The following is a 23,356-nucleotide window of genomic DNA, read 5'->3' on the forward strand; positions in this document are numbered from 1 at the left end:
ACTATTTGGTTTGAATTCAAAACAACTATCTTCCACCCAAATTCTTCCCAAAGGGATTCATATAGATAAAATATCACATTAATACTCATTCTACTCATTCACACCTAACCTAGATTTGCGGAGTGTTACAAGAAATGACCTTCATATGACCTCAATAACCCTGTCCAGTAGGATTTCACACCAAAGGAGACTTAATCGAACAAAACCCACCCATAAGATAAAACTTTAGAGAACCAGTAGTTAATCTTTGCACTAATTTTCTCAACTAAGAGCCAACACTGGATAATGGATAGCTTCTATGATGCCGTGGCACACCAAGGTATCTGAATGGTAGTGTACCTTCTGAATACCCTAGTTCCTCCAGAATGTCTAACTTTAAGTATCCAGGGATGTCTTGTCACGACCGGCCGGTGCCGTGACGTGCCTACTTAGGCACCCAAACAAACTTACGAACCAAACCGTCATATTAGGACATATCCGTATTCAACGTACATTATTCGTCCTCGATAGCAAGACAGTACATCACACAAATACTAAACGAATGCCACCCCAAGCGGTCGCCCGTGCAAAATCATCATATCAAAAACAAAGCCGGCGGAATGCACATCGCCCGTACATACACATACATACAAACATGTGGGCCATATCGGCCATAGTAATACGCGGGGGCCGCTAAGGGCGCAAAACAGTAATCACATATGAACAAACCGGACCTATGACCCACAAATATGACTATGTGCCTCTACAAATGTATTGCAACATACGAACATACGACGCATTTGTGGCCCCGCCGCACCCGAACAAATACAAATGTACAAAATTTAATATACATAGCAAAACATATATACCAAATGTGGGTCTTGGATCGAGGGGAGCACTCCAAAGTAGCACGAATGGGTAGCCTAAACCGAGGATCACTCAATCGAACTTCCGTACTGCGCGGCATTTCAAACGCGTCTCAAGAAGAGGGGTTAGTACGAAAGAGGTACCGAGTATGTAAAGCTAGAGGTACAAGTAATCCAAATCATGACCGGAGTCGAAGATACGTAACAAATACGTATAACAAGATCAAACCGTGCGGAACGCAAATGTACGTAATGCAATTAAAAGTCATGCATAAAGTCAGAACGGGTCACCCCCTCGACGCCGGTGCCACAACACATCATACTCCGAAGTTTTCAAATCTCCGTACATCTCCGAACACTAAGCTCGTCCTATAAATACTATCATTTGGTTTCATTTAGGGCAAGGTTTGGCTGCTATTGTCCCTCTCTAAACATAAAAAAAATACTCTCCGTGTCATACTATTTTTTTCCAAACCGAGTTTCATTGCACATTTTTCCTCTACATAGATCATCGTCGACTCTCTAGTCATGTTACATTTTTCTTTCATTTTTTTTGTGTAGCTTTGTTCCGAGCAGTTCGGATCAACGCCGATCTAAGACCCCCGCACCCCGTTCGCCGCACTATAAAAAGGTATCTTCCTTCCCGTCACACCCCGATCTTACTACAGTGTGTGATGGGCACCCGACTCCACATCCCAGATTTCGAGCGAACCCGCTTATCTCTTATTACATATCTAATCTCTTTAGATTCTTAAATCAATTGAAGGTAAAATACATAGTAAAATTTTCAAAATCTTTTCGTCGTTTCTCAAATTAAACATGTACCGTAAAACATAAGGGCTCGTAACATAAGGTATAATAAAGATACATCAATCGGTGGAACCCTTTAAAGCCGACACTCTAGACACGACTGTTCCGCAAAGTCTCTAACTCGAACATGACATCATAGCATAGGACTCTTGACCCGCAACTCTCCAGAGCAAATGGGGATGCCAACTCGCCGGAACATTTTCTATAATGGCTTCGATCATCCGGGGGTGTACCGCGCGGCATGAACGCCCCCCCCCCCCCGAGAAGAGGGTCGGTACGAGCATTGTACCGATGTAAGGCATGAATAGTAATATAATAGGAGAGATAGCTATGAGTAGCAACATAATAACATTTGTACTCATAAGTAATAACAAAATGTGGAACCGTAGAACATGTCGTCGGGAAGGTAAAAGTAGTTCGTACATCCGAGTGCCTCTTAAGGCGGAGTCATGCATGCCATCGTTACTCTTGTATGCATCCATAGCCTCGTTCCCCCCCCCCCCGGAATCACACAACATCATTAGCCCGCATCCGGCCTCCCGCGTCCGGGTAAATCCCCCGCGCCGCCACCAGCGGGGTCGTGCCCGACCAAAGGGCCAGTGTAATCACACGCCGCCCTCTACGCTTACCGTAGTGGTGGTCATGCCCGGCCCTCTAGGCCGAGTGTAGTCATGTGCCGCCCACCACGCTACCGGCGTGGTGGTCATGCCCGGCCCTCTAGGCCAGTGTAACATCCATCATGAGCATGCATTGGAGCCCAATCAAAAGCTATAACTTTATCGGAGTGACGTAAGGTCGGAAACCTCCGATTACATTATGGATTAATCATCATGACTTTGTCTCACCTTGAAGGGACTAGTAATATAAGGCGAGACTATCAATGGAGAGTAACGTCGTGAGGATAAAACACAAAATAGGATCATAAGACATTGTTCGTATCATTGGAATCTTTAAATTAGTCGTTATCCATAGATAGAGTAAGGAAATCAAGAAATAGTTTTACATCTTCATATTGTCATATTCATGGTAAAAACATATCCTCGACATAGTCATCATAGACATTTACTCATATTCGACATCGTCGTTGTCATTATAAAATCATGTTCGTCGTTTTAGTCATAAAAACTGTCAAAATCATAAAACTTGGTTTTTGGAGAAAAATGAATATTTTGGAAAACATTTGTAAACTTTTAGGAAGGAAATCATGTTTTAAAACCATTACTTCTAGCTTTTGAAAATGAAATCGTTATGGGAACGTTTAACACATCTCACATATGAATCATGCCATAGAAAGAGAAGGGACGAGCCTTAACATACTCCGCGCTCGCGCCCCTCACTCAGCTACGCTTATTCGTCCAAACCTGTTGCCGCTATTCTACATTCAAGACGATTAAGGCAATTATTAGGTTCATTCTCATATGCCTCTCTTAACCTTTCATATACATTTATATTCTGCCGAAATTTCGGCAGCATCTCCCCTGTACATATACCGTCCCGAGAATATGGCTCGGCCCAATTCATCCATTAACAACAATCCGAGAATTCAACTCGGCCAAACCAACAACAATGCCAACAATCTTACTAACAACATTCAATTCATATTCAATCCAATTCAATTCAATTCAATTCACGTAATGTTCCAACAACTTAGTCGACACACTACTTTATCCGAAACCTTCTATTTCAACAACAACCATGCATCTCATTATCATTCATGTACGCTAGCTTTAACCACAACCTTCATTCTACATCACATGATCCATAACGACAACAACTAAAATGTCAAATTACATCAATTTACATTAACTTACCAAAACATCTATTATTCGACCATAACCACTTCTTACATGTTTTCATGCATTTTCATCCATCCCTTTATATTACAACAACAACATAACAATCAAGATGCCAAATAGAATTGATTCATTTTCTCCTACACCAACAAGGACCACACGGCCACCACACTTTATACATACTTCCATGAATTTTTCACTCATTTCTTGGCATTTCAATAACAACCAACATGCTACATATACTACATGCATATTTTCTTGAATTCTCATCTTTTCATACATTACGACAATAAACAACATTCTACATAGAATCAATCCATTCTTTTCATGAAACACAACACATCACCATGACCAATCCATGCAACACAATACACGGCTACAACTAACATCCACAACTCAACAATCAAATTACTAAACGATATTAATTCATCACTTCACTCCAACACAACACATATATTCGGCCAACATGCAACACACATTTTTTCATATATTTCATCCATTTCTTCAACCTTCACATACACCAAACATTCATAACACTTAAAAGAAAATTGGTTCTTACCTTTTCCATTCAACTTCTCTCGATTAAAGTTTGTATATGACATCAAAGAACCTTCTTCTTGATTCAACACTCACTCCATGTTGTAGAGGACCTTCCATTAGGTAGAATAACTAGGAGAAAATATTTTTCTCTTGATCCTCCTTCTTGGTCCATGTTCGGCCTCCCTGGCCGAGCACCCTCTTTTCTCTCCTTTTTTTTTGTTCTTTCTTTGCTCTCTCTTTTCTTCCACTCTCTTAAATTAAAAAGATGACCACACACACACACACACACACACACATATATATATATATATATATATATATATATATAACTCTCCAAGCATGTGAGGGGCACATGCCTCCCCTCCACCCCTTTGTTTTCTAGATTTTTCTTTTCATTTTCTTGAAATTTCTCTTAACTAGTCAAAGAAGACTAATGTCTTCTTATACAAGCTTTGTCCATGAAATTTTTATAATACAATTAGCCCCCATTTAATTCAAATGTGAGCACATTCTACCCATGCCACACGGCCATCTTGAAAATTTAAAGAATTTTCTTGAATACTTATGAAATGACCATTTTGCCCCTAGCCTTCCACATTATCACCATGGACCCTGATACAAGACCAATTCCATCGAGCTTCATGAAAATGGAGTCTTTGAAGATCATGGGAGGTCCACATAGGATGGCCTTCAAGATATGGGAGATAGCTTGGATGGAAGGCTTTAAGAGTCCAAGTCCCAAGGCTTGCCTCTTAAAGTGGCTACAATTGCAAGCTTGGGTGATTCAAGGTCGGAAGATGGCTATTTGCGCAAAGGGCTATTTGTGCAAGTGGCTACTTTGCGCAAGGAGGGTTATGATTGCAAGAAGGCCATGCATGCAAGGTTTATTAGAGGGTCATCTATGCAAGGAGGGACGTGTTTGGCTATTGAAGGCCAATCCTTGAATTGAAGACTACACTAAGAAGACTAGCCAAACAAGGCCCTTACTTCATTAAGGGTAGCATTGTAATTGCCTATTAGTCTTCTTTACTTAGCTTGTATATATAGCTTGTCTTTCATTTCATTTAGGGACTTTTGATGAATTATGAATATTTTTGAGTGTTTTTAGGGTTATCTCTAGAGAGAGAAACTTGTGAGAGGCCTTTGGTAGGCTCTTGTTGATTATTGATTGTGAGAGGATTGGTTGCTTGGGAATTCAATTCCCTTGAGGTCATCCTAAGAGGTTGGTGCTATCTAGAGTGTAATTAGGAGGTCTTGGTTATTGAAGAACCTTGGTTGCTAATTGTGCCTATTTTTGTGTCAATCTATCTATCTTTCTTTTCCTTTTGTTTATCTTTTTAATTTCTCGTTTCCGCGTATCCGTTATTGTATCAATTGGTATCAGAGCTTGGATTAGATTTGTTCTATCAAATCTAGCCTAGGGTTTGTTGCTAATATTAAAAAAAAAAAAATCTGAAAATTTTCCACCAAAAAACCCCAAAAATTTTGTGTTTGTTTTGTTGTTTTGTTATTAGATTCTTGTTCCTTAGTACGTTAGGGTTTCAAATCTTCAAATTTCGTGTCATTCGGGTCAATATTGAAGAATCTACCATTGTTGAGCTTTGAAGCTTTGAAAATTCAAAAAAAAAAAAAAAAGTGGGTGTGGTGATTGAGTTGAAATTAAGGCAAATTGAATATTGGGCTTTGTTCTCTAAGTGATAAGGAGCCTAAATCTGGAATTTGGAGCAAAAATGAGTTGATTTGGTCCTAGATTGTATTTGGGTGTTCTTGGTGTTCTTAAGAACATTCATATCTTCATATTGGAGAAGAAGACCAAGAAGAGGGTTTGATCCAAAGGTGTTTCCAAGGACAAGTGGAAAGTTGTTTGTTGGGCCAAAAAGGGTAAATACTAGGTTGAGTGGGCCCAAGAACGTCATCGGATCCAAGAAATTTGGTCCAAAATTCGAGAAATTCGAGTTCAACACGAAAATCACTGAAAAGCGGAACATTGTAAATTACGGACCGTAAATCACTTTACGGATCGTAATTTGGGGTCGTAAACTTGGATCTTGTAACGAAACCGGAATTTACCAACATCGTTAAAGACGGACCGTAAATCACTTTACGGACCGTAATTTGGGTCGTAAACTTGGATTTCGGAATTGCCACATTGTTAAAGACGGACCGTAAATCACTTTACGGACCGTAATCTGGGTCGTAAACTTAGATCTTGAGATAGTAGCTCACTGGAATCTGGGCATCACTAAATACGGACCGCACATCCAAAATACGGACCGTAAACCACAATACGGCCCGTATCTCGGGGGTCGTAAACTGCAAGGTACATTCTGTTTTTGGGCATCCCTAAATACGGTCACGAAGGACGGTCCGTAAACCACAATACGGACCGTATTTCGTCAAGCTTCAGTCGTATTTCCAAGGTGGTATCTTTTTCAAGTCCAAATTTCATTTCAACCCACTTTCATTTCTCAAAAAAAATTTCTTGATCCTTAGTTGATGGTTTTGTGTCCCTAATCCTTTGGTAGGAAAAAAAAAAAAAAAAAAAAAAAAGTATAGAAATTTTAAAATTTCCATTATTTCAAATTGATACCTTGGATCATTTGGGACTTCAAGTCACGTTTTCAAGTTATCACCTACCCGGGCCCGAAATTTTTTATTTTCCGAATTTTTGCATTCCATTTTCTTGTGTCTCTCAACTAGTAGCCATTTAGTAGTTGTTCCTACTTGTGTTTGCTAGTTCTTGTGTCCGCATTTCTTTCGTGCCAATTCTTTCGTGCTTTTCTTCGTTTTTGCTTCGTTGTTAATTTCTTGGTTCAAGTCCGTTAGATTGAATTGAGTCGTTCGTCTTTCTTCGAGTCTAACAAGAATCCATTCCGACCTCAAGTAGCAATTGTGCACCTTGCAAACAACCGAATCCAATCGAGAATCAACATCGGCCAATCCATTTGAGTGGTAAAAGGCAAGAGTGTGTGAGTTCAATTGAGTGGTGCTAGCCGAGCACAAACGAGTGTAAACACGAGTGTGGTGAGGTTTCTTTACTACTAACGTGTTTGCTAAGTGTTCTTTGCGGTACTTCTCCATGGATTCCGATTCATGTGGTGGCGATTATGATTGTTATGATGATGATGGTTGTAGTTATGAAGGGGAGGACTATGGGAGCTATCAAGGGTGTGACGATGGGGAATATGAGAGTTATATAGGAAATAGTGATCATGAGGAAGTTCAAGGAGAGAATTACTATTTTGACGGAGAATATGATGAGAGTGGTTCTCATATGTCTCATGAGGAAGATGGGGATGAAGAAGACCCTTGTTATGATTCGTATGGTGAAGATAATGAAGCTGAAAATTCTTGTGCTATACATCATGAAGATGAAGACGACTCGAGTGCTTACTATCCGAAGCAAAGAGGCATGAGTGGGAATGTGAGTCTTTGGTTGGAGTCATCTATGCAAAGGAAGGTGGTTGCAAAGAGGCGGTTCATGGAGATCAAGGTAAAACTTTGTGGCAAAGAGGGAACCCTTGTGCTTGATGACGATTGTTACACCAATTTCATCACCCTCGTGCGGTTGAAGAGTTAAGGCTACCTTGTGTGAATAGGCGAAATCCTTATTATGACGAGGGAGGGTATTGGGTTGATAGGAGAGTGATGGTATTCATTTCACTTGGTGAGTACCAAGAGGAGGTTTGGTGTGATGTGCTTCCAATGGATACTTGTCACGTATGCTTAGGTGGCCCTTGGTTTCAAAGGCATGAGATCCCATATGAGCAAGAGTGGCATAAGTATATCGTGGATGAAAGGAGGAAACCTCTATTTCCATACGTGCTTCATAGAATGAGTCCAAGTGCAAAAGTGCGAGATACCCATGTGAAATGGCCTACCTTGGCTAGGGAAGCTAGTGGAGAAGATTATGAGAAATGGGAGTCCATAATAGATGAAATCTTCGCTAGCTACAACTATTCACAAGAAATGAAGATGGACTTAGCCGTTCAAACTTTTGACTCAAAGCTTGTCAAATATTGGGCGAATGTGAAATGTTGTGAGAGACAAGTGAGGAGTCCCATCAAGACTTGGGAGGACATGAAAAGGATATTGAGAATCCAATACCCCAAGTCACGTGTGAGAAGAAATGACTCTTTGAGGGGTAACTCTTTTGAGAGAACCCCATGCTTGAAGGCAAGGACGGCGGCCACAACCATTCCTTCCATTGGTCAAAGGAGCTTGCATGAACACCAAGGTAAGATCACTTATCCTTATACTCCTACATCTTCGTATGATTTTAATGTCAAGTCGAGTATGAAAGTTAGTTTACCTTGCGTTAAGCCTAATGCTTCTCTTCCGTGTATTGGTAATGCCATTATTAAAAGTGTCCCCACACTAGTTGATCCTATAGATGACCAAATTGATCCTTCTTGTAAGGTTGATTTGTGTCCACCTAGTGTCGACACTTGTGCTTTGAATGATAGTGCATTGTTGAATGAAGGTGCTCAAACACTAGTTGATCCTTTAGATGACAAAATTGATTCTTCTTGTAAGATCGATTTGTGTCCACCTAGTGTTGACACTTGTGAATTGATTGGTAGTACAATGTCATGTGGTCATCATGTTAGTAATTCTTGCGAGTTTGACATACTACCAACTCATGTTGAAACTTGTATTGATCAACTTGCTTGTAATGATAGTTCACTACTTGGAGGATCTTTGTGATGTGTTTAATGTACCTCTAGTTAGTGATGATGTTGATATAGTTGGTCAATTGAAAGAATGTGACATCTCACCCTTGTTTGTTTCATGTCAAAATGAGTCTCTTGATCGTACTTTAGTGTCACGTGATAAGACTCCAATTTGTAGTGGTGATGTGTGTCATGTAGATAGTCATGTGAACGAAAATGCATTGAAAGACGACATTCGTTCTTTTGAGAGTGAAATGACATGCTTTGACTCCTCATTGTTCATGGATTATTCTCTTGTAAAGGATAATGTTTTATTTGAGGATGACATGACTATTGAGAGTGAAATACCTAGTGGGATGTTTTGTAATGTTGAAAGTGTGGCCACTTTTGGTGACTACATGGTATTTGAAAATCCACTATGGGATGATAACACTCTTCCCTATGATGGAGATCCTCCTTGAGGAATTGTGATCCACTTATTGGGAGGGGAAGTGTTCAAAAGGAAGGTGAAACTTGTCCGCAAATTGCTAATTCTTCCTTGGGTATTCCGAATAGTAGTAGTATCGACCATGCTCTTGAGTTTCATAGTGAAACTACATTTGAGGACACCCTAGATGAAGTTATTTTGCGTGACACCTTTCTTTATTATCTTTTTGCATATGATGACATTCATGATCTTTTTGGGAGTGCATCTTATGGAGGGTGGGGTCCTATTGGGGTACTCAGTTGTTACCTTGCCCGTGATATGTGGGTATCTTTTCCCTTTGACCCCGGTGAAGTCTTAACTTGGTGTGAATGGTATCATTTTGCAATTGAGGATCATTTGTATGTCCTGCCAACTTGGTGTCTTGACACCATTGGCTCTTTTAGAATATCCTCATTTCTTAATCTTTTGGTTAGCCAAGCTCTTAGTGCTCTACTCGAGAGCTTATTTTGCTTGAAAATGGTTGATACTTGGCTATATCACAAATTTGTTCTTACTTGGCATGGTGGTAGGTTAGTCCACCCTAACACTAACCCTCATCCGTTGAGGACTTGGTTTTTGTTTGTCTCCTTTATGGTTTTGCAAGGTTTAGATTCGAGGACGAATCCTTTTCAAGAAGGGGAGGGGAGAATGATACAAGACCAATTCCATCGAGCTTCATGAAAATGGAGTCTTTGAAGATCATGGGAGGTCCACATAGGATGGCCTTCAAGATATGGGAGATAGCTTGGTTGGAAGGCTTTAAGAGTCCAAGTCCCAAGGCTTGCCTCTTAAAGTGGCTACAATTGCAAGCTTGGGTATTAGCCAAACAAGGATTCAAGGTTGGAAGATGGCTATTTGCGCAGATGGCTATTTGTGCAAGTGGCTACTTTGCGCAAGGAGGGTTATGATTGCAAGAAGGCCATGCATGCAAGGTTGATTAGAGGGCCATCTATGCAAGGAAGGGACGTGTTTGGCCATTGAAGGCCAATCCTTGAATTGAAGACTACACTAAGAAGACTAGCCAAAGGCCCTTACTTCATTAAGGGTAGCATTGTAATTGCCTTATTAGTCTTCTTTACTTAGCTTGTATATATAGCTTGTCTTTCATTTCATTTAGGGACTTTTGATGAATTATGAATATTTTTGAGTGTTTTTAGGGTTATCTCTAGAGAGAGAAACTTGTGAGAGGCCTTTGGTAGGCTCTTGTTGATTATTGATTGTGAGAGGATTGGTTGCTTGGGAATTCAATTCCCTTGAGGTCATCCTAAGAGGTTGGTGCTATCTAGAGTGTAATTAGGAGGTCTTGGTTATTGAAGAACCTTGGTTGCCTAATTGTGCCTATTTTTGTGTCAATCTATCTATCTTTCTTTTCCTTTTGTTTATCTTTTTAATTTCTCGTTTCCGCGTATCCGTTATTGTATCAGACCCTTATGCGAATTTCCCTTTTCGCCCTTAACCTTTCTCAGTATTTCCATACTAATATTATTCATAAATATTATTCATAACCAACTTGTACATTAGAATAATTTTGGAGAGTGGTCTCGCCCTTAACTTTTCACGACGACTTTGAAATTTCCAAACGTACAAGATACGGGCTATAACACTTCCCTTCTTTTCTTTTTTTATTTCAGTTCGATGTAGAATTATGTAATTAGTTTAGTTTAATTTTAATGTTGTATGTTAGGTTTCTAGTTTAATTGGGTTAAAGGGAATTAATTAGCAATGACGGGGCATCATCTTCATTTCCGCCGCCAGCGTGATCAAGTGCAAAAGATCTAGGTCAAGTCTTAGGGTTGTCTTTACATTATGTCACCTTTTATGTATTTTAATTTATTTTCTCATCAATGTACTCGCTTTTGTTATTTCAATGAAACTTGGCCTTTTATTTCCCAAATTCAAGTGTCTCAATTTATGGCTTGGATCACTCTATCATAATCTCGAATATTTGGCGTTAGGCCTACCTCTGGCACAAAGGAGATCCCCTGCATAATAGGTTGCGCTATGATTGCTAGATTTCTATTTTATTATGTGATTTGTTGCTATGTAATAGATGTTTCTTTCAACATTATTTGTCAAATGTTAATATTGTTTTATTAAAGTAGCAATCATTCACACTATACTAATGTAGTTTTCTTCATCTTTGAAGGTTTTCTTTTATTTTGATTATTTTCCCAAAGGTTGATTCATGTTGACTGCGAACTGGCGGATCACCCATACTTCACAAGATCAAAAGCACGAGCATCCAACAATATGAATGATTCAGGTGCATACGAATAGGCCCGGCTTGGGGCTTATCACCATTTCGAGAGACGAACACCGAGGCTTCGGAGGGGAAGGAATGCTGATGAACTCATCGCCCAATTGATGCAACAAATGGCCAACATGCAAAAGTGAAATTGAGCGACTTCGAAATCTCACCAACCTGTCCATTACCCTCAACACTCCTCCTCATGAACAGAGAACAAGTGCGACGGTCCATCATCCGGCACCGCTGTTGACTCGCACCGCCCCTCAACCCTTTCCCTCAAACCCTCCACTTCACACAATCAATCCAAGCGCTACTAATTCGCCCCCATCCACAACAAACTAACCTACAACAAACCATCTCACAACAATCTAATCCATAACAAGCCATCCCACAACCAACTAACCCGCACAGCCATCCCGCAACAAAATAACCCGCAAAATAACCCGCAACAAGCCAACCCACAACAAGTTAACTTTCAACAAGCCAATCCATTACCCTTCACCACCCCATATGTTCCTCAGCCTTTAATTATCCAAACTATCCCACTCAACCAGACTACCCCACTTACCCAAAGCTACCAAGCAACCCAACACATACCGTTGGCACACGCCGCTAACCATAACACACAGTATATGCCACCAGTATATGTAGCGGAAGCTCAACCTTTCACTACCCCATTGCAAGCCGTCTTTGCCATCCGGAGGGCCGATCCGCATGAGGAGATGGAAAGGGAAGCTAGGGCAAAAGCGGACGAGAATGTTTCAAAGGAGATTCGTAGTCTGAAGGAAGCATTTAGAAGCATCCAAACCCACAAGGGATGTGAAGAAATTGAATACGAGGATCTGTTTATTCATCCCGACATTGAGTTGCCTGCTGGATATAAAGTGCCAAAATTTGATATGTTTGATGGAAAAGGAAATCCTCGGGCTCATTTAAGATCGCACTATGATAAGCTTGTTGGAGTAGGGAAAGATCAAGCCATTAGGATGAAGCTGTTTATAAGGAGCTTGACAGGAGAAGCACTTGATTGGTACACATGCCAAGATCCGCCGAAATGGCGTAACTGTGGAGAGATGGCGCAAGAATTCATGGATAGGTTCAGGTTTAACAACGAGAGTCCATCCCGGACAGATTCTATTTGATGAAGTTAGAAAGGAAGTCAATAGAAACTTTCGGAAGAGTATACTATGCGGTGGAGAGCGAAGGCACGCAAAGGTCCGGCCACGATGGCGGAAAGTGAGATGACGACGCTCTTTATACAATCTCTAAAAGATGCAACATACTATGAAAGGTTGATAAGTGTCATCGGAAAAAAGTTTTCTGAAGTTATTAGGATGGGAGATTTCTGAAGTTTTCTGAAGTTATTAGTATGATGGGACAAAACATTGTACGTATCACTCAGGAGTTGCCGGACATGATACTTAAAATTGCCTTACTCTCAAAGATAAAATTGAGACGTTGATCAAAGAAGGAATCATCCAGCTCAAAGGAGCTCCCCCAAATATAAACAATAACCCTCTACCCAATCATGGTGATGCAAATGTGAACATGATCACCATTGAGAGCGCCTAACTTGGATGAGGGACTATTGTGCGTATCACTCGTTTAGGACGATCCAAAAAGAGGAAAAGGTTGAAACATCGGCCTTTATCGCTCAAATATAAACAACGGTCTAAATGAGGGCACCAATTGAAGTGGAAGGGACTACTCCAAGGAAAAGGATCACTTTATCGCTCCTTAGTTGCTCGAGGCACCAATTGAAGTTTCAACACCAAAACTTAGTTGCTCACATGGCACCTTCTTGGAATTATTCTTGGGCGATGAAAGGAACAAAGGAAAGGCAAAATTGGTTGTAGAAACTGTTGCTGCCGGGATAACAAGATCTGGGCGGTGTTATGCCCCCGAAGAAGTAGCACGAGGAGCACCGAGTAAGGAAAACAACCAAAAGAAGCCTATGACCAAGGCTGAAGTAGAAGAATTCTGGACAAAGATGCCAACTAAGGAATAATCTGTTGTAGAACAACTAAAGAAAACACCAGCCCAAATTTCTTTATTGTCATTGTTGATGAATTCTGAAACTCATAGGAGCGCTTTAGTGAAGGTACTAAATGAAGCTTATGTTCTATTTGAGACCTCTAGCGAGAAATTTTCGGCCATGGTTGGAGAAGTCCTCGAAGCCCACAAAGTCTCTTTTCATGACGATGAGTTGCCACCGAAGGTTTGGGGCACAACAAGGCATTGAATATCACGATCAAATGCGAGAGATAAATTCATTTCTAAAGTGTTGATTGATGGGGGTTCGTTTGTTAACATATGTCCTTGTCATTACTCTCCGAGCTTTAGGAATTGATATCGGGAAACTTCGTGATAGTCACGTGAGGGTTAAAGGTTTTGATGGAGCTCGAAAGGGGTGTCGTAGGGAAATTGACTTAGCATTGGAAATTGGACCGTGGAGTTTACGGTGGAATTCCAAGTGATGGATATATCCGCTAGTTACAACTTGCGATAGGAAGGCCATGGATCCATATGGTCAAGTGCGGTCCCCTTCTACCCTGCACCAAAATTTGAAATTTGTTTGGAATCATCAGGAAATTGTGATCCATGGAGAAGGCAACAATTCGATCTATCCCGAAAACTCAATTCCTGTTATTGAAAGTGTAGAAAGGCTAGATGGATCTGTTTTCCATATTAAGGAAACCATGTGTACTACTCAAGCTGAAAGGGTAAAGTTGCCACGTGTGCTTATGATGGTGGCTTGGGAAATGTTGAAGAATGGTTTTAAGCTTGGTCGAGGTCTCGGAGTGAACTTGGATGGAATAGTAGAACCAATTCAATTACCCGGTCAGAAGGATACTTTTGGTCTTGGATACGAGCCCACTCTTGAAGAAATCTCATTGGCTAGTCTAAAAACGAAAGGTGATATTCCCTTTCCAAAGCTTGTCCCTCTCCTGAATCAGTCATTTTTCAAGGCGTTTGTCACCCAAGTATCGGAGGAAGCTGCTGAAGACAACCTCATGGAAGGTCTTAAGAACCTATTCATTCTTGAGGAAGAAGTTGAATGCAATGTGATTCGGATGATTGCCACGAAACTCCAACTATCGGGATCGAGCCTGGAGATGCTTTAAACAATTGGACTTGTACCCCATCCTCGGTTCTGGGAGTCTTGGTAGATGATTTGTATTAGTATTTGATGAAACAACGCGATTCAAATTTGAGGCCTGAATCGTGTTTATGCTTTTGTTGTGTTTTGCCTCCACCTTTTGAAAGCTTAAATGCCAAATCCAAACTATAATTTTCTATTTTAATTTCGTCTTCATTTAATTAATTTCTCTTTTCTTTTTCAGCAATCAAACTAGTAAATGCGCGATCTTGTGAATATGACACGTAATGAAACAAGCGAACCAATCCTAAATGCCGAACAAGATTTGAAGAATATGAAGAGGACATGCAACTTTGAAGAGTTAACTAAAGATTTTGAACATTTTGAGAATAAGCCAAAACCAAATTTGGATGAAACAGAGACCATAAACTTGGGAGATTCAGAAACAGTGAGGGAAACAAGAATTAGCATCCATTTAACTCCGTCACAAAGGGAAGAACTGATCAACCTTTTGAGACGATATATGGACGTGTTCGCTTGGTCTTATGATGATATGCCGGGTCTAAGCACGGACATTGTTTCGCATAAGTTGCCCATTGATCCATCTTGTCCTCCGGTGAAACAAAAGAAAAGAAATATTAAACCTGATTTGAGTTTAAAAGTCAAGGAAGAAGTCTCCAAGCAATTTAATGCAAAGGTCATTCGAGCTACAAGGTATCCCACTTGGCTAGCCAATATCGTGCCTGTACCAAAGAAGGATGGCAAAGTCAGGGTATGCGTGGATTATCGGGATCTCAACAAGGCTAGCTCGAAAGATGATTTTCCCCTCCCAAATATTCACATACTTATTGATAACTGTGCGAAGCATGAGCTACAGTCATTCGTTGATTGCTTCGCGAGGCTACCACCAAATTCGATGGATGAAGAAGATCTTTGAGAAAATGACATTCATCACACCTTGGGGAGTATACTATTATCGAGTGATGCCTTTTGGACTCAAGAATGCGGTGCCACCTATATGAGAGCCATGACTACCATTTTTCATGACATGATCCATAAGGAGATTGAAGTCTATGTGGACGATATCATCATCAAGTCACGAAAGAGTTCAGATCACTTGACGGATTTGAAGAAGTTCTTTGACAGGTTGAGGCGATACAATTTGAAATTAAATCCCGCAAAGTGTGCATTTGGTGTTCCTGCTAGGAAGCTGTTAGGTTTTATTGTGAGTAGGAGGGGCATAGAATTGGATCCTTCGAAGATAAAGGCTATTCAAGACTTGCCTGCCCCAAAGAGTCGAAAGGACGTGATGAGTTTCCTCGGTCGTCTCAACTACATTAGTCGGTTCATAGCACAATCGACGGTAATATGTGAGCCAATAATCAAGTTATTGAAGAAAGATCTTTGCTACCAAATGGACGGAAGATTGCTAACGAGCTTTTGATAGAATCAAAGAGTATTTGTCTAATCCTTTGTTTTGGTGCCTCCAGAAATCGGAAGACCTTTGTTATTATATTTGTCTGTGTCAGCGAATGCATTTGGATGCGTGTTGGGACAACATGATGAAACAAGAAAGAAGGAGCAAGCAATATACTATTTGAGCAAGAAGTTCACGCCTTATGAGGCCCGATATACTTTGTTGGAACGCACCTGTTGTGCTTTGACTTGGGTTGCACAAAAGTTAAGACATTATCTGTCTGCATCTACTACTTATCTCATCTCAATGATGGATCCACTCAAGTATATCTTTCAGAAGCCTATGCCTACTGGGAAGTTAGCCAAATGGAAAATTTTGCTAAGTGAGTTCGATATTGTATATATTACCCAAAAGGCTATCAAAGGGCAGGCAATAGTGGATCATCTTGTTGAACATCCCATAGATGAAGAATATATGCCTCTTAAGACTTATTTCCTTAATGAAGAGGTGTTGTTTGTTGGGGAAGGTATCTCAGAGGAATATCCAGGGTGGAGAATGTTCTTTGATGAGGCTGCAACTCCAAAGGAGTTGGCATTGGAGCAATCTTAGTTTCGGAGTCGACGGCGACATTATCCAATTTCAGCAAAGCTCGGTTTTCGTGCACCAATAATATGGCAGAGTATGAGGCTTGTATTCTTGGACTCAGAATGGCCGTTGATATGAACATACAAGAATTATTGGTTATAGGTGATTCTGACTTATTGGTTCATCAAGTACAAGGCGAATGGACCACTAAGAACGTGAAGATACTTCCGTACCTGCATTGTGTGAAAGATTTATGTAAGAGATTTATCAAGGTGGAATTCAAACATGTCCCAAGGGCTCAAAATGAGTTCGCTGATGCTTTGGCAACCTTGTCCTCTATGATTCAGCACCCGGACAAGAATTACATAGATCCTATCAAGGTGAATGTGCAAGATCAGCAAGCCTATTGTTTCCATGTAGATGAAGAACCGGATGGAGAACCTTGGTACTATGACATTAAGAAGTATCTCAAGGCAGGAGACTATCCAGAAGGCATAACCAGTGTTCAGAAGAGAACACTTCGAAGATTAGCAAATCACTTTTTCCTAAATGGAGAAATCCTTTATAGGAGGACTCCAGATTTAGGATTGTTAAGGTGTGTTGATGCCAAAGAGGCGGTCAAGTTGATTGAAGAAGTACATGGCGGTACATGCGGGCCTCATATGAATGGTTTCACTCTGGCTAAGAAAATTCTACGAGCTGGCTATTTCTGGATGACTATGGAAATAGACTGCATTCGTTTTGTGCAAAAATGTCACCAATGTCAGATTCATGGCGATTTGATTCGAGTCTCACCAAATGAGTTAAATGTGACGAGTTCTCCTTGGCCATTTGCAGCTTGGGGCATGGATGTCATTGGTCCTATCGAGTTATGATTGCCGCGTCAAATGGACATAGGTTCATTTTGGTAGCCATCGACTACTTCACAAAATGGGTAGAAGCATCTTCGTACAAGTCAGTGACGAAGAAGGTAGTGGTAGACTTTGTTCGCAATAACATCATTTGTCGATTCGGAATCCCTGAGTCAATTATAACTTTAGAGATAATGGAGCTAATCTTAATAGTGGTTTGATGCGTGAGATATGCGAAACATTTAAGATTACTCACCGCAATTCCACCCCTTATCGACCTCAGATGAAGCATCTTCGTCGATGGAATGCGATAATGGAGCTAATCTTAATAGTGGCACGATGTTGAAGCGACCAACAAAAACATCAAGAGGATATTGCGGAAGATGATTGATAATTACAGACATTGGCACGAAAAATTGCCATTGGCCCTTCTCGGTTATCGCACCACTGTTAGGACTTCAACTGGGGCAACGCCTTATCTTTTGGTCTATGGAACAGAGGCTGTGTTACCAGCAGAGGTAGAGATACCATCCTTGAGAATTATCCAAGAAGCTGAGTTGAGTGATGCCAAGTGGATACAAAATCGATATGAACAATTGATGCTCATTGATGAAAAGAGGATGAATGCAGTTTGTCATGGACAACTTTATCAGAACAGAATGGCCAAAGCTTTCAACAAGAAGGTAAGACCGAGACAATTCAAACCGGGGCAATTGGTGTTGAAGCGCATATTCCCACACCAAAATGAAGCTAAAGGAAAATTTGCACCTAACTGGCAAGGGCCTTACATGGTTCACCGAGTACTAACTGGAGGAGCACTGATTTTAGCAGAAATGGATGGCGAAGTGTGGCCGAAAGCTATCAATGCAGATGTTGTCAAGAGATACTACCTTTAGGAGCTTTTCGTTTATTTTATATGTAATATCTTGTAATGTCTTTCTATGTAATGAAAACTACGTTCCCTCGGTGGGATACGTAAGAAACCTATATCGGGTTTGGTCTCTTTAAGATAGAAATTTCTAAAATTTCCATTTGCTTGTAATATGAACTACGCCTAACCTGGTTCTAGTGGTGGGATACGTAAGCGGCCTACATAGGCTTCGGTCACATTATTAGAAAACCTCAATTTTATTTTGCCTTGTATGTTTTGAACTACGCTTGACCTGATTCCCTTGGTGGGATACGTAGGCAGCCTATATAAGGCTCGGTCTTGTCATGTTAAAAGTTCAATATCCTCCTATGCCAGAAACTAGGACAATTTTTAAGGGCATCGTTGCAAAACAACATCGAGAGACATGAAAGGTTATATGGTCAATAGAGTCATCAGAGAATGGAAAGACCTTGGAGAAAGGACGTTCGCTTTGTTTCATAACGTGTCACGGTTCTAAGTTCGGCAGAAATTATTTATCACTATATACATATTTACCATAAATTTATGCATATTTCCTTTTGAAATAATATGATTTTTAATCAAATAGTTTTATTAATTGGCCAAGACTTAGAAATAGGCGGAGGTTACAAGTCCAGACAAAGCTGGAAGCACGAAGCATCAAGAACTGGATCTTCAAAGTCAACGCGAATCAACCTCCCCCGAAACTTACAAATTTTCTTTGAGTGCAGGTTTTCAAAATTGCGGAAGCTGAAAATATGTAATGTTTACAGCCTTGCAAGGACTATGTGTCGAACGGTTTGAGTTTTCTTATAACATTTAGGAGAAATTATGCCTCTCAAGTGTCAATAATTCTCGAAATTTACGATAAATTAATGCTTAAGTCTTACAAAGATTTTCAAATGTATCGATGCACAAATATTTTCTACTGCTTTCAAATGCTCCGCATAAATGTTTTCAAATCAAATGCATAAATGCTTTCAAATGCATGGCACATGCACTATTGCTTTCAAATGCTCTGCATAAATGCTTTCTGCATCAAATGCTCTGCATAAATGCTTTCAAACGCACTGCACATGAATCGCACTACTATTTTCAAATGCACTGCACACGCATAGCATTACCGCTTTCAAATGCTCTGCATAAATGCTTTCAAATGCACTGCACATGCATTGCACCACTGCTTTCAAATGCTCTGCATAAATGCTTTCAAATGCACTGCACATGTATTGCAATACTGCTTTCAAATGCACTTTGCATGCTTCAAATTGCTTTACTTGCTTTCAAAAATGCTTTGCATGCCTGGTTTAAGAAACATTGCTACACAAATGCGCATAAATGCTTTCAATTGCTTCGCGTAAATGCTTTCAAACGCACATGCACCGCACAAATGCTTTAAAATTCTTGCATAAATGCTTTACACCATGAATCATGTTGGTTTGAAAAACCTCATTTTCATCAATCATTGGGTTTTAAAGAAAAACTCTCATTATCATCGCTTAGAAAGCCTCATTTTCATAAATCATTTGGCTTAAATAGCCTCATCTTCATAGCCTTAGTTTAAGGCCTCATTTTCATTAATCATCGCTCAAAGGCATCATTCTCATAATTCGGCCTTATTAAGATGTGTCATTTTTCTTAGTAAGTGTTTATTTTATCGCTTTACTTTCGATATTTATTTACTAACTATTTTATCTAGCTTAAGTTTTTAGAGCTTTAGCGCAACGTGGAACTATTTCTTCGTGTATGGAATCTGGGGCAATTTGTTGGGAAGGATAATCAGACTTCCTGACAAAGGTCAAGGGTCTACCTCGAACGCTCGTCTCTACCCCCCAAATATTCCGCTTACATCCATAATCCGATCATCGAGTTCACACGTATTCATATTCAAAAATTCCCAAGCTCGATATATTTCCTCAATCATAATACCCAGTGTCATAATAATTCAACACTGGGGCAATATTTTAAAAGATTTGCACCAGTCACGTTTGCTTATTCGCATGGGTCGTAGCTTCCCAGAACTACACACAGCCTGATTCTCGTGCAACCCGAGATATGTAGGCAATTCAGAGACCGGAGTTCGGCCACAATTCTCACAATTTTCTTTATCCTTATAGTCTCCCAAATTCTTCGGTTGGGACAAAATAGGCTATTAAGTCAACGTCTTTGCCCGAAAATTCTTTCATCATTACCGGCCAAAGAGGGACAAGTTGTTGACACCCAATTTTGTCCCGCCTTTCTTCCAAATATTTATTTACACTTCTAATACTTTTGAAAACTTAAAGAATAGTTATTTATTACAATTATTAGCTTTCTATTAATATTTTATTATCCAATTATGTAGTCATTTTCTATTATCATTATTATTATTATTATTATTATTATTATTATTATTATTATTATTATTATTATTATTATTATTATTATTTATTATTATTATTATTATTATTATTATGCAAAAAATTATTATTATTATTATTACTTTATGAATATTATTATATTTTATTTTTTATTAAGTAGTATTTTCACGTTAATATATATAATTAAATATTATAATCTAGAGCCCAAATAAATGATCACTTTTAACATTTCTAGTCATATAAAATCTGATCTTTGATTTGGCCAATAAAAATGACCCAAGTCTTCTCTTTGCAGCCCACCTAATAAAACACAATCATTTTCAGCCCTTTATACTAAATATGTTGAATTACCCATTTTATCCTCAACTTAACCACGTAAAATACCCTAAATACCCCACAATGAGTATACACGGCTAGGGTTGATTCCATGTTCTCAAACGGCCCGCATCTTCTCTCTTCTTCCACATTTGAGAAAATCCAATTCTTCTCTTCCTCTAAGCCAGAGAAGGTCTCACCATTTCTAGCAAAGTTTGAATTCGGATAGGTGGTTTGAAAATAGATTATTGTTATCTTTCGTGTTATTGGGTAGAAAGCTTTAATTGTTTTTGGATTTCAAATGGAGTTTTGACCAAGAAATCCCACCCAAAACCTTGGAACCCTAGTAAACCCTAAGCTCGTCCTATAAATACTATCGTTTGGTTTCATTTAGGGTAAGGTTTGGCTGCTGTTGTCCCTCTCTAAACATCAAAAAAAAAATACTCTCCGTGTCATACTATTTTTTTCCAAACCGAGTTTCATTGCACGTTTTTCTTCTACATAGATCACTGTCGACTTCTAGCTGCGGCAGATTTTTCTTTCATTTTTTTTTTGTGTTGCTTTGTTCCTGAGCGAGTTCGGATTGCGTCGGATCTAAGACCCCCACACCCCGTTCACTGCACTATAAAAAGGTAATCTTCCCTTCCCTTCTTTTCTTTTTTATTTCAGTTCGATGTAGAATTATGTAATTAGTTTAGTTTAATTTTAATGTTGTATGCTAAGTTTCTGGTTTTTGTAGTTCATGCTTAGTGTAATTTTTTTCATTTTTCTTCGTCTCTGAATATTTTCGTTGTTTCTATTTTTAATTGGGTTAAAGGGAATTAATTAGTCCAATTTCAGTTCTATTTTCTTTGTCGTGTCTATTATTTTCTAGCTCCATTTTTTTGATTATTTAGAAATCTGGAATTAATTAATCATGACCGAGTGTTGCGAGTTCAGATGTTTAGTTTGCTTTCTATTGTCGACATGTATGCAAGCATGAGTTTTTCTTTCATTTTCCCTATTTGCTTTACTTAATCCAGGCATTTAGTTTAGTATAGTAATGTTTTTGTGCTTTCTTTAAGTAAACATGATATTTATGCAAAGTAGTAGCGTTGCACATACTATTAAATGAAGAACACTATTTTATCTTTCTTTGCTAAGAGTAAATATGTAATAGTTCTAAAACTCCCCGTCCCTTTTGTATTGTCTTCTCCCTGTTCTCCTTTTGATTTTCAAATGAGTTTAAGGTGTGGCATTTGATCAAAGTAGTTTTAGTGTGAACTCTTGTTGGTTATTATTTAGTTACGAGGTTTGGGCTATTCAAGTGATGTCTTCCTACCTTTGTTTTAGCCTTGTCTCTTGCTGTCGGTACTCATAGTTGTGGGAATGCCAATTTGGTTTCTTTGAGCCTTAATAAGTGTCATCCCTAATATTAATTTGAAGTGCAAATATTTTCCAGAATCATCCAACTTAAATGCTTCCAGTCTTTGCTCCTTGTCTTATTTGAAGAAATATGATAGATTAGTTGATCTTAAAGTCATGTAATTTTAAAATCTTGCGGAACTTCGGTTTTCCTTTTTTTTTAAAAAAAAGAAGGTGTTTGTCTTTTCAAAATGCATAGCCTTAAGAATAAATCGTCTTCCTCGAGTCGCATGTTTAGCCTAGCTTAAGTTTTGGAATGATTTTTTTAACTGATCTTAACCTCTTTAATTTGTTAACAAGTTCGACTAAAGATTGTTGGAGTATAACTAAGTGTGAGTTTTCTCTTAATTGAGTTTGGACTAAATTATTCTTTTCAAAGAAATACTTTGTTCAAATTCCGACCTCCTCCCGAATATTTTAGTCCTTACTTTAGCTAAAGGTATCGTGTTTGCAAATTAAGTTTCCAGTTAGCAAAAAATGCTTCCCAACTACCTAAATGATTTTCTCAAATACGTGCTTGATTAAGTAGTTTCTAAAAGGAAGATAAAACTCTGAAATCTCTTATCCTTGTCTCTGCTATTATGTTCAGCTGGGGCTCAAGAAAAGTTTCACTCATAACTTTAGCTAAAACCAGTTTGAAATCAGTTTCACTTAATGAGTTGTTGGTTTTGTTGGGTGTTAAACATTGAAAATATCTCTGTTTGTATGAGTTATACCATAACCAAATTCTTGAGATTCGTTAATCTGCTAAGTTTGAGGTTAAGTAGGGGTCACATCTAGATGGCTTGAAGATAAAAGCATGTCATCTCATTTGAGTTAATTATCTTTCTCGATTTAAGTACGCTAGGTAACTAAATGCTAAATAGTGAATTGGTTAGCAGCTTATGTTGCTTCTAGAATCTTAACAGTGAGAAAAAATCATATCCTCGGGAACCTTGAACTTCCTTTGATACATCTAGGTGGGTCTGTTTGGACATTTTAAAAAAAAAAAAAAAAAGCTTTGAAATGAAGATAAGGGAATAGGCTTTTTGTTATAATCCTAACGTGTCAAAATCTCATA

The 23,356-nt window shown here is 39.1% G+C and overlaps 1 long non-coding RNA gene across 1 annotated transcript; it reads left to right on the plus strand.

The window, feature by feature from the left end:
* The first annotated feature begins 1,432 nt into the window (after positions 1–1,432).
* On the plus strand, positions 1,433–21,739 carry LOC132043722 (uncharacterized). Its single transcript, XR_009411928.1, has 2 exons — positions 1,433–1,476; positions 21,525–21,739. It is a non-coding gene; the product is annotated as an uncharacterized LOC132043722 (long non-coding RNA).
* The last annotated feature ends 1,617 nt before the right edge of the window (positions 21,740–23,356 follow it).

The sequence above is a fragment of the Lycium ferocissimum genome, unplaced genomic scaffold (genome assembly GCF_029784015.1).
Source record: "Lycium ferocissimum isolate CSIRO_LF1 unplaced genomic scaffold, AGI_CSIRO_Lferr_CH_V1 ctg28000, whole genome shotgun sequence".
In the NCBI taxonomy this organism is placed as follows: Eukaryota; Viridiplantae; Streptophyta; class Magnoliopsida; order Solanales; family Solanaceae; genus Lycium; species Lycium ferocissimum.